We start from the raw sequence: 11,292 nt of genomic DNA, 5'->3' as shown, positions 1-11,292 counted from the left end.
GAATCGACCATAATTTTGTCAACGCCATTCTAGTTCTACAGTACATTCAATAAGATAAAATGCACCATCAGAAAACATTAATTTTGCCCCTTAGGCATGTCGGCCAAACATATTGTGCCGCATGGTGCATAGGGGATGGCACCCGCAGGGTATGGGTACGGGTGGAGCCACCCCATAACCTTACTCGTTCACCCTAAACTTACCTATCACCCATACCCATACCTGTCAAGGGTAAAACTTTTTCCCATACACATCACCCGACAGGGTATATGGGTACCCGTGGGTAAAAATACCCACATTTACAACACATCAAATTTAACAGAAAATAGTTGTAGAAATCAACATATAATCATAAATTATTAATAGCAATACATTTTAAACAACAATGTACAACAACACATTCTCATAAACAAAAAAATACTTGCCTATAAAGAACCACATAAAAATGTTAAACAACACATAATCATAAATAACAACACATGGTCATACAATTTAAGTTCACAAAATCATGAAAATATAGAGATAATTTGACTGCACATTAGAGGTTTTTACCTAGCACGTTTAGGGGGGAAAGTTAATATGTTAGGATATTAAAAAAAACACTTGTCAACATTTTAAATGGGTACATGGGTACACGGGCATTGGTTATATGATCCCATACCCGTACCCTCTCTACCCAATGTGTATCATATTTTCCCATTTAAGTACCCATGGGTAAATTTATGTCCCATACCCTTACCCTAATAGGGTTTTTACCCGCAGGGTACCCAGGTAATGGGTACCCATTGCCATCCCTGCGGTGTGGAAAACCAAACCAAACGAAAATCAACATTTCCTTAAGGTGACATGTGCTCGTTGATAATGATCACATCATTAAAAAAATACCACAATGATGGCATCAACATAAACACCACACTAAACTAAATTTTCCAAATAATATTTTTTTGGAAAATTTAGAGAGTGAGTAATAATGGTGAATATATATCATTTTACAAGATGAATTTTGACATTAAAATGATGCTAAAAGGTGATCATCATTAAAAAAATTGCCATGAAATGACATTTAACATTAATGCCACTTGAATTTTTAATACATTTTCCAATTGGTTCGACCGTACTCAAAAATACAAACATGATTTTAGCATAATACTATCAGACAACTAGATTTATTTTCAATGCATAAACACAGAAAAAACTGAAACAATTTAGAAAGCACTAAAGATAAATAAAATGACTGATACCATAATTAGGCCCATTATAACCCACGGAAAAACATTACAAAATTCTCTCATCATTAAAGTAACTTTCAACATAAATTTGGGCTCATATTTCTCATTTGAATAGTGCATAAATAATTTACATTTTCATAATATAACATAAAATACACTAAAAAACATTTTCATAACTCAGCCCAAAACCTATCAGTGTTATATATTAACTTAACTGGCCCAACAAATAAATTCACCCAAAAGGAAAACCATTTTCTACTACCATAGATATAGAGTCAAACCAGGCCGTAGCCTGGAGGCGAAATTGGTGAACTTTCTAAATTTCATGAACTTTTTTTCTTAAAATTCGTGATCTTTTTCAACTCCATGATTTTTTCAAAAAGAATCTAAAAAAATTTCATCTGTAGAAAAAACACAGGGTTTTTTCTGTTTGAGACAGAGCCTTTTTTGTTTTATTAGGGGTGTTCGAGACAGAGCCGCGTGGCCATCGATTCATGATGGGCGACACTCTTGTTGGAAGTTGATCTTGGCATGCGGGCCGCTGGATGGAATTCCTATGCCCAAAAGCCCGCAAACCCACCTGTTGACGGCTTCTTGAACCGCCTTGGCGCCCGAACGTAACCGTCTCAACCAACCAACAACTTTCGCTTCTCATCCTCCCCGTCGCCGACTCGCCGGAGCGCCAAGAAACCAAGAACCCACCGTCACCATCCCCACCTCGCCTTCCCTGCTCGGTTTCCCTCTCCACCGCGCGCCTCTGCTCCCCAGCGGCACCGGCCTGCGACCGATGGATCAGTTCCATCACAGCCACCACGTGCGGCTGCGCAACCCCGTGCGCGGCGCGTACCTGCACGCCGACGAGGACGGCCACGGCGTCTCCCTCCACCACCGCCGGGATTCGATGAACGTGGCCTGGGCGGTCCATCTGGTCGAGGATGACGACGCGCATTACCTGCACCTCCACAGCGCCGCCTACGGCCGCTACCTCGCCTCCACGACCGCGCCGGCGCCGCTCGGCCACCGCGGGCTCCGCATCGAGCAGCGGAACTACAACCACACGGATGAGACCGCGCTCGTTTGGCTGGCCGTCCTGTCGGACTCCGGGGACGAGGTCCTGCTCCAGCACTTCAACGGCCGCTTCCTCCGCGCCAACGGGAGGTACCTCCCCTGGAACGACGGCGCCAGCGTCGACTACATCAGCGACATCCACCGAGTCAGCACGATGATGCACTGGGCCATGGAGCACGTCCCCGCCAGGGAGGCCATGCCTCCCCTTCCACCTCCGACCGGGGTGAGTGAGCCCGCCATCACCATGCCCGCTTCTTGATTGATTCTCCCTGACTTAATTTCAGCCGCAGAGATCGCAAATTCTTGGCTCTGTTCTTGCCGAATTTGCGTCTTCTTTGGCTTCCTGATCTCAAATTCGTATTGCAGCTTCCCTTCCCCGCCGCCATGGTGCCGTCGCGGGTGATCACGTACGCGTGGAGGAGCTACCACGGGGACCTCCTCGCCAGCGGCACGATCATGTTCAGGGGGAGATCCGTGTTCCACCTAAGGGAGGAGCTGGCCGGGCAGCTAGGCCTGGGCGTGGGCCTCCTTGCAAACTTGGGCGCCGACGACATCGTCATGTGCCTCCCCACATGTGAGGCCCGGCTTTTCCCGCTCGTCGTCGACCTGCCCAACAGCCGCCAGAGCCTCCACGTCGCCATCGCCATCACCGAGACGCCCAGTGAGAGTCCCTTCCCGCTCTTCTCCTTTGGCAAGAAACTCTTATTTGCACTAGTCTTGATCTTGTCCGGATGTTTTTTTGGGGGTTTCATTTAAGTTGAGCGCTCATCTGCCCGTGCTTGGAAAACAGTCTGAAAAACCTTTGCTGCTGTTTCAGTTAGGAATCTACTGCTGTAGGATTGTACTAGACATCAGTAAAAGTTGCTGAATCAAGTCAGTAGGTGCTCAACAGGCACCACATTATGCTTGTCTGAAGGTTGTCTGAAGCCAGTTGTTTGTTGGGGTGAAAATCATTTCATAAGTCAACTGAAGGTTGTCTGATGCCACACTGAACCTTGATATGGCAACTATTGTGCTTTGATTCAGATGATTCAGTTCTCCAATTTAATACCATAGGCCGCTAGTGGAAAACTTTCTGAAGTTGAAAACCCAAATCAGTTCGGTCTGCCTAGTTCAGCTTCATAGAGAAGATCATTTCTGTTTTTAGCCTACTGTAACCGTAACGCCTGGGCAAAATTCAGGTTCTGTTCCACAACACATTACATTGTTTTGAGGTTTCGTACTTCAGCTTTCCTTTTGATCTTCTTATTTAAACTTGTCGCAGTACCTTTGAAACCTCATGCTTAACTGCTTAACTATTTTTCTGCTAATTCAGCCCATGCGGCGCTGCGGTATGCGGATGTCGATGCAGAGTAGAGAGATGCCAGAGACAGGGCCCCTAGCTAGAAGTCGCCTTCAAAAGCGTCGCCGCCTCGGATACGATGACATTAGAACCCAGTTCCTTCCGTTGAGATATGGGTTCAGGAAAACCCAACATTTAATGTGTTTCTGCTAGCTAAACTTTGGTTTGTTCTTCAGGCAGTATATAAGAAACCTATTTGCGTTGGCATCACGGTTCTAATATTCAGAAACTGTTTGATCAGTGGTATGGAGACATTAGTCTGTAGTGTGTTGACAATGGGCACTATTTAACCGTTGCTACCTGCATTTCTCTTAGATGAAGAATCTGGTGTTGACAGGGACACAAATGTGGTGGTTCTTGCAGTGAGTTGAGCACTTGAGTTTCGTTACTCCGCTGAAAGTTTCAGTCCATCAGCAAGAAATGAATTTGTGTTTTACCAAAGGTTGAATTCTGAACCTGGCGATGCTGATGCACCGCGCCCGGACACTCTGCCTATAAGTTTCAGTCATTTTCATTGGCACCTACAGTATAATTCTGAATATGGCGATGCTAATGCACCTATGTTTGCTAAGAAAATGAAAATGCAGGCGACTTGCTGCATTTTGCTGCGCGCCTGGAGTATATTTGGTTTAGCACATGTCGCAAATCCTCTGAATAAAATGTGAACAAAATTCAGGTTTGATCCCATATAACACTACAAGAATACTAGTTTCTGCAGATTACATTGTTTGCATGCTTTGTACATCAGCTGACTTTTGTTTAATAAAATTAAGAGATTTTTTATCTGCTGCAATAGTTGTATAACAACTTTTGGTAAGAAATTGCGGATCTTTTGATTGCTTCTTGTTTTTCTCTTACATGTTTGAGTTTGGATGGAACACAGAAAGGTCGCAGGGGTTGTAAAAGCCATGTGGATTTCGTCGTTTGTGTTCCATGTTCAAAAGATTGACTAAAGTTCGGTTGAAATTTCGCACATTTGCCTTGAAGGATAGTGTACTTACTAGAAGCAGTTGCCCGCCTTGCCGCACCGTTTTTCTCATGGGATCTCTTCATTAAGTGTTTGTTCAGTGTTGGACTGCTTACATTTGAGACGGTAACTTTTATAGACCAGCTTCTTGTGTCGAGGTCAGTTCTCTTTTCGATGACATTGTAACCAGGGAAAGAATATTCGCCTCATAAACTTATCTCTAATCACTCAAGAAAGAAATTACCAACTGTAGTTAGTTTATTTGAGTAATAGAGCGAGTCATGCTCTATTATACTTATTCTGGAGCGAGCTAGTTTAGAGAATAAACCATAATTTTGTCAACACCACTTTAGGACATTATACTTATTCTATAGTGCATTAAATAAGATAAAATGCGCAATCATAAAACATTATTTTTGCCCGTTAGGCATGTTGGCCAAACATTGTTGTGCTGAATAGTGCGGTGTGGAAAACCAAACCACGCGGAAATCAAGATTTCCTTAAGGTGGCATGTGCTCGTTGATAATGATCACATCATTAAAAAAGACCACAACTCCACAAGTATGGCATCAACATAAACACCACACTAAAATAATTTTTCCAAATAATAACTTTTGGAAAATTTAGTGAGTGAGTAATAATGGTGAATAATGTATTATTTTACAAGATGAATTTTGGCATTAAAATGATGCTAAAAGGTGATCTTCATTAAAAATGTGCCATGAAATGACATTTAACATTAATGCCACATGAATTTTTTAAATACAATTTCCAATTGGTTCAATTGTATTCAGGAAATTCAAACATTATTTCAGCATAATATCAGACAACCAAATTTATTTTCAGTGCATAAATATATAAAAATTACAGAAACAACTTAAAAGGCACTGAAGATAAATAAAATGACTGGTACCATACTTAGGTCCATCATAACCCACGGAAAAACATTAAATTATCTCATCTTTAAAGTAATTTTCAAAAAAAATTTGGCCCATATTTCTCATTTCAACAGTACATAAATAATTTACAATTTCATAATATAGAAGAAATACACTGAAAAACATTTTCATAACTTGCCCCAAAACCTATTGGTGGCATATTAACTTACTGCCCAGCAGATAAATTCATCCAAAACAAAAACCATTTTTCTGCGACCATAGATATAGAGTCAATCTGGGCCGCAGCCCGAAGGTGAAATTGGTCCGTTCTGCGACTGAAGGCCCGACAGCATTCCCGCATGGTTCTCGTTTGTCCGGTCCAATCAGACGGCCTGCGCCGTGCCTTATAGTTGTAAAAAATTCATACTATCTTTGATCGGTTAGTGCAAGTAACGTTATGCAAATGTTTGGCTCAAAACAAAATTTCATGGGACATTTATATTTATGCCACTAATTTGCGTCCACTCTCAGAATTACCGTTAACTTTTTGATGTGCTCAAATTTGCCCCTAAAAAGTATTTTAGGTCATGAGAATGCCCTTCCAGCTGGCCACAGTTGTTTCATCGAAACTTTAAAAATTCATAACAAATTCATATGAACTCAGAAGAATGCAAATAAGATAGCAAAACATTCCTAAAAATATCACCTATACATGCGATGTGGTCGACCGAGTTGGGCTAGGAAACGATGCGCGCGCGTATTGTGCGATGTAGTCCATGGTGGTCGACATGATTTTTAGTGTGTACGTGGAACATTTTTCTCATACACGTCGAACATTTTTCAAGTAACGATGTACTACTTTTTCTTCTCAAATACATGTTTTGAACACCTTTTCAAATATATGTTGATTTATTCCTTTTCTCTTCAACGAATGTTGACATTTTTTTTCATAAACACCGTACAGTTTTAATACATGTTTCGTATTTTTAAAATACATGATTAGCATTTTTTAAATATACGTTTTAATGTTTATTTTTTAAACAAATGTCTGCATTATTTCCATATAGATCGTACCTTTTATGTGCACATCTGGAACTTTATTTATATATGTTAACCATTTTTTCCAAATACAAAACAAATTTTTTTCAGATTATTATATTGTTGGAAACTTTTTTGAATACAAATTCAATAATATACTTTTTGCAGCATATATTTTACATTTTGTTACTCAAATAAATGGTCAAAGTTTGATAAAAATATGACGAGCCCTAACAAATCGGGAGGGAGGTAGTAGTACAAAAAATAAGAGGGGCCTTAATAAGGGAGACATGTCTACATTTATGTGCACATATCAGTGATCGATGAGTAGATGGATCATACGCGTAGTATGTGCGTGTATGTGTTTATAGAGTTGAGTGTAAGCGTGAGTATATGCGTGTGTGTTGTGTTTAGAAAAATAGATAATTTATGCCCACATATGCATCATCAAATAAAAGTCAGAGTTGCAAATGCATACTCAAAATCACTGCAACAACCAGGAAATACCCAAGCCTCTAAATCTAGGGAAGTTTACCTTCTCAGGTTTCACCACGTGTTTGATAGCGACGTGAGAGCCTATCAAGTGCAGACACGTGGATTAAATTGGGATGTTGCGGTGTACATTTATGTGATGATTGTAGGCCTTTCGTGAAAATTTTGTTAACTGATTCGCATTTTCTCGTGTGCACTTGGGGTGTCTTCAGCAATTTTGGTTCAGATGATTGTTTGATCTAGACGTCCCACTGTTTCTAAACGGCTGCCGCTCATCGATTAATCTAGACACGCCACTGTTATACCTTTCGTGTTTGTTTTGGTTTCCTTTTTCCCATCTTGTCGTGGGTTATAAATAGGACTTCTTCTTGTTGTATCTCAGTTGTTCTGTAAGCTTTGTTTCTTCCTCTTCGTTTGCATTGATTGCATGGTTGGTTCTTCCTCCAGCCATAATGGTGTTGTGGTTGGTCGTCGCTCGAGCTCACCTGGTGTCTCTGCATGCTTCACTCCAATCCCAGTAGCGTCTACATCTCCTCGCCGTCGCCCACGCCTGGCCGTAGGCCGACACTCCTCGCCGTTAGGCTCCCACCCGCTCCTCGGGCACTGTCCCCCATCTTCTGTCTACCAATTTCTCTTCTATCTTGCGCCGTCGCGTCCATCGCCACCTCCTTTCTAGGGTTGTTGGCGTCGTAACGCAGCTTGGCTGGTGTGTACCGTTGCTGGCGTTACGTGGGATGCGACGGCCAGAGTGCATGCAGACTGCAGAAGCACGGCGACGTGGACGAGGATGTGCGATGTCAGCACGACGTGTCTGTACGGCTATCGGCACCGACGCCGGTCTTGACGGCAGCCAACATGTGCGGCAGTGGACATATGAAGGAGGTCTGGTGTCTGCTGGTGGATTACGTCTACCCCATCGGAGGCACGACCATGGCGCGCTTCTCTCCATGCTCGCAAACTTCGTAGCTTTAATGCCAGATCAACAGAGGTGACAACTCCCTATGACGTCGGGCGTAGGGCTCCGGTGGCATGCGATGGCGATGCGCCGATGATCTGGGTGGGCAGGAGGTCGACGAGAGAGCCGGCTCGCGGCGTCCATCATGAGTACGGTTGAACAACACGGGACGGCGGGACGCCATTCTGTCGGCAGGCTGAATGGGCGCGAGCTTAGCGGCACCATGAACATCATCAACAAGCTGCGCCTCTGGCCTCTCTCCGGCTGGCGTCCCTTTACACCCACATCGCCCGCCGCTGCCTCTGTTGTCATGTGGCCGTCGCGGCCACCACACACTTGCCGCTTACGCCATGCTCCTCGGTCGTGGCCGCAGCCTCGCACTCTTTCACGTGGGTGAGGGACAAGAGGGATTAGATCGCTATGGTGCTCTTGGAAAGGGCGATGCTGCTTGCCATGTTCTTTGCGCAGGCGGTGATGCTGGCGGTGGCCTACACCATGATCCCACGCGGTGAGCGAGGGAGCACGAGGTGGACGATGCCGAGAACGCTGCCGCAACGAGGAAGTGTGGGAGGAGGATCACGCGCGTGCAGGGCCATGGCTCCACCGATGTCGGGCCACCGCTCAGGCTGAACCCCTCGGCCTGGCCGCCACTGCAGAAGTCGTCGCACCATGCTCCATCTGCGGCCGGGAAGCGCGTCGTGTTCATCACCCTTCCTGGAGCCCAGCGCGAGTGCACCGGCACCGACGTGTTTACCCTGTGCGCCGAGCTGGCCCAAGAAGAAACCAGTCCCCTTGTCGGCCCCCATTTCTTTTGCCTGCCCTCGAAAGTAATTTTAGTTAAAATCCGTGGTTCTGCTTGACCTCAGGCTCCTCCATGATTCCGTCGTGCAGGCTCTAAATCTCAATGTCGAGGACCTCGGTGCCCGTCCTTCAGTCCTTGCTATCCCGGGGCCTTCCTTCTTGATTATGGTAATTAATTCCTTCTCATTACACACTAGCAATGTCAATGATACCTTTCTTTGTGGTTATGAATAGCCATATTTCGAATTCCTTTTGTCTCACAGACGCACTGGTCCAACGGAGCAACGCGATGCAGGCAAGCCAGGAATGCGAGCACTATGTCAATACCACCGCTGCGCATTCCAGGCCACTCGCCGTGGCCTGCAAGGTCAATCTCCCGCACGAGTGGACGTATTGAGATGCATATTGCTCTCTTCTCTGCGACCAAGCATCCACTGTCTCCCCTGGTTTCCATGGATCACTATATTTAATTGATCGTTAGCGCTAGGTAGATCTTAGTTAGAAGTAGGAGGCGGTAGCAGTAGCATCAGCATTAGGTGTTCTTTTGTGTGTGTGGTGATACATTATTTTGGATAGTTGGTGATGGATGCATACAACAACGGAGAAGAATGAAAAATATTAGAGTGAAAGACTTTGGGGAATGGTTATTTCAGCAATGCATGGTTAATTGATTTAATTTATAGTATGTTGCTACTCTTTTGAAAGAAAAAAATAGGAATTCCCGAAGTAATGTCTAAACCCAAGGATTTCACAAATCAAAGATAAAGGATTCCAGAACAAGTAAACACAATTTTCAATTGTCTCAACAACGAGTAGTGAAAAAGAATTCCTATATGCCTTCCCTCCCTCTTTAATGAGAGATGCAAAATAAAAAAGTGAAGTAAGGGTGCCCTGTGGGTATTTGATCTTGCTCCCTGCCCCTTTTTTTCATGGAAAAAGGAAATATCAATTTCTTCATTCATTGAACCCTAGTTCGGGACTGACGGGGCTCGAACCCGCAGCTTCCGCCTTGACAGGGCGGTGCTCTGACCAATTGAACTACAATCCCCCGGGGTGTATGGCATACCTTTAGTGCTCATTTCGGGCAACTTTCCATTATCTTTCTTTGGTTGAGTGGCATGTACTTTCATGGCGCCTGTTTTTCCAATTATGAAGCATGGCTAAGTGATCCTACTCACATTTTAATTTATAGTATTTTAATTGATTTCAAAAGATATTTTGAACAAGCATCCTGGTCACTCTGCAGTTCATGATGAGCACCACTGAATTTGAAGGACCATATGATAAAGGGTGTGACTGACACTCATTTAGATGAGAATAAAATCTGCATGATAAACTATCTTAGTCATGTTGTGATATTTTATCCTGCCTAATAATATGTTACTTTACACGTGAAGGAGCCTTTTCCATTACTTTAATTCCGCGTAGCTGCGTGCATGGGTCGTTCATCGCATGATCCATATACGTGGTCACCTTGACCACGCACGTCCTTCCTGCACAGACTATGCACGTGGTCACACCAGTGATGCGCGCCCGTGACTAAGCTATGGTCGATGATCCATACTCTTCCCTCCTTGCATGATCCATACATGTCGCCAACTTGGCGACGGGCGTTCCCTTTCATGGGCTGAATGTACTTGGTCACATTAGTTTGTTTTTGTTTTTGTTTTAGGCGCATGTTAAATAAAAATACTTTGCTTATGCAAAAAAAATGCATGAAAGAAGAAAAAATTATTAACTACATACCATGTATATATAATTCCGACTATTTGTTTCTCTTAACTACTTCATCATAGGAGCTAATCCAATGGGAGGCTACACCAGGCCATCTAATCTGGCAATGACCCGCGCCACGTTCGGCAAAATAAATTATCCCTACTAGAGATGTGTCATCCTCCCATTTTTTCCCTACATCCATAGTTTTCATGCGATCATCTGGCATCCTAAAATAACAACACTTATTACAAAGAAGAAACATAATCCATATAACCGTACAGTAACGACGGGCGCGGTGTGCCGCCGCGCGGTGATAAGCTAGTACATATACTAAACCTGGCCAGGTTTCCTTTTCCTTGTTTTCTTGACTTTTTCCTACCAGTAAAAATCGGGCCAGTGGGGAGGCGACACCTTATTTAGTGAGGGATCTGGCTGGGTAGGATCTTGGGTGTGCCCAATGATTTTACATGGGATTGAGACATTCTTTTTGTTGTATTGTGAGTTTGTGCTTGAGTGCATGTATCCGATTTGACTACATAGATCAAATGGATCTTGCTGACTAGCATTTTTGGCAGTTTGTGTATGCAGCGCCTGCCTATTGGTTGCATTTGCATGTCCAGAATTGTCTCGGCCATCGCGGATTAGTGTGGGCAGGTGCAGCTTTTTTCCCTTCCATGTGTTGTTGGTTATACCTGGCGCTGCCACGTTGTATGATGCTGTAAATATTTTAGCACTTTTCTCCCCATCTACCCACGTCTGTCTCGAAGGCAAATATCGTGCACGGTTGAACCACAGCTTCACCGCCA

At 43.9% G+C, this 11,292-nt stretch overlaps 1 non-coding gene across 1 annotated transcript; it reads right to left on the bottom strand.

Annotated features, from left to right (window-relative positions):
• Nucleotides 1-9,744: 9,744 nt before the first annotated feature.
• Nucleotides 9,745-9,818, bottom strand: TRNAD-GUC. Its single transcript has one exon. It is a non-coding gene; the product is annotated as a tRNA-Asp (tRNA).
• Between the last annotated feature and the right edge of the window lie 1,474 nt (nucleotides 9,819-11,292).

Source organism: Triticum urartu, chromosome 7 (assembly GCF_003073215.2).
Source record: "Triticum urartu cultivar G1812 chromosome 7, Tu2.1, whole genome shotgun sequence".
Classification (NCBI taxonomy): Eukaryota; Viridiplantae; Streptophyta; class Magnoliopsida; order Poales; family Poaceae; genus Triticum; species Triticum urartu.
The sequence above is the reverse complement of the archived record's forward strand: the minus strand, read 5'-3'. Positions and strand labels throughout refer to the sequence as shown.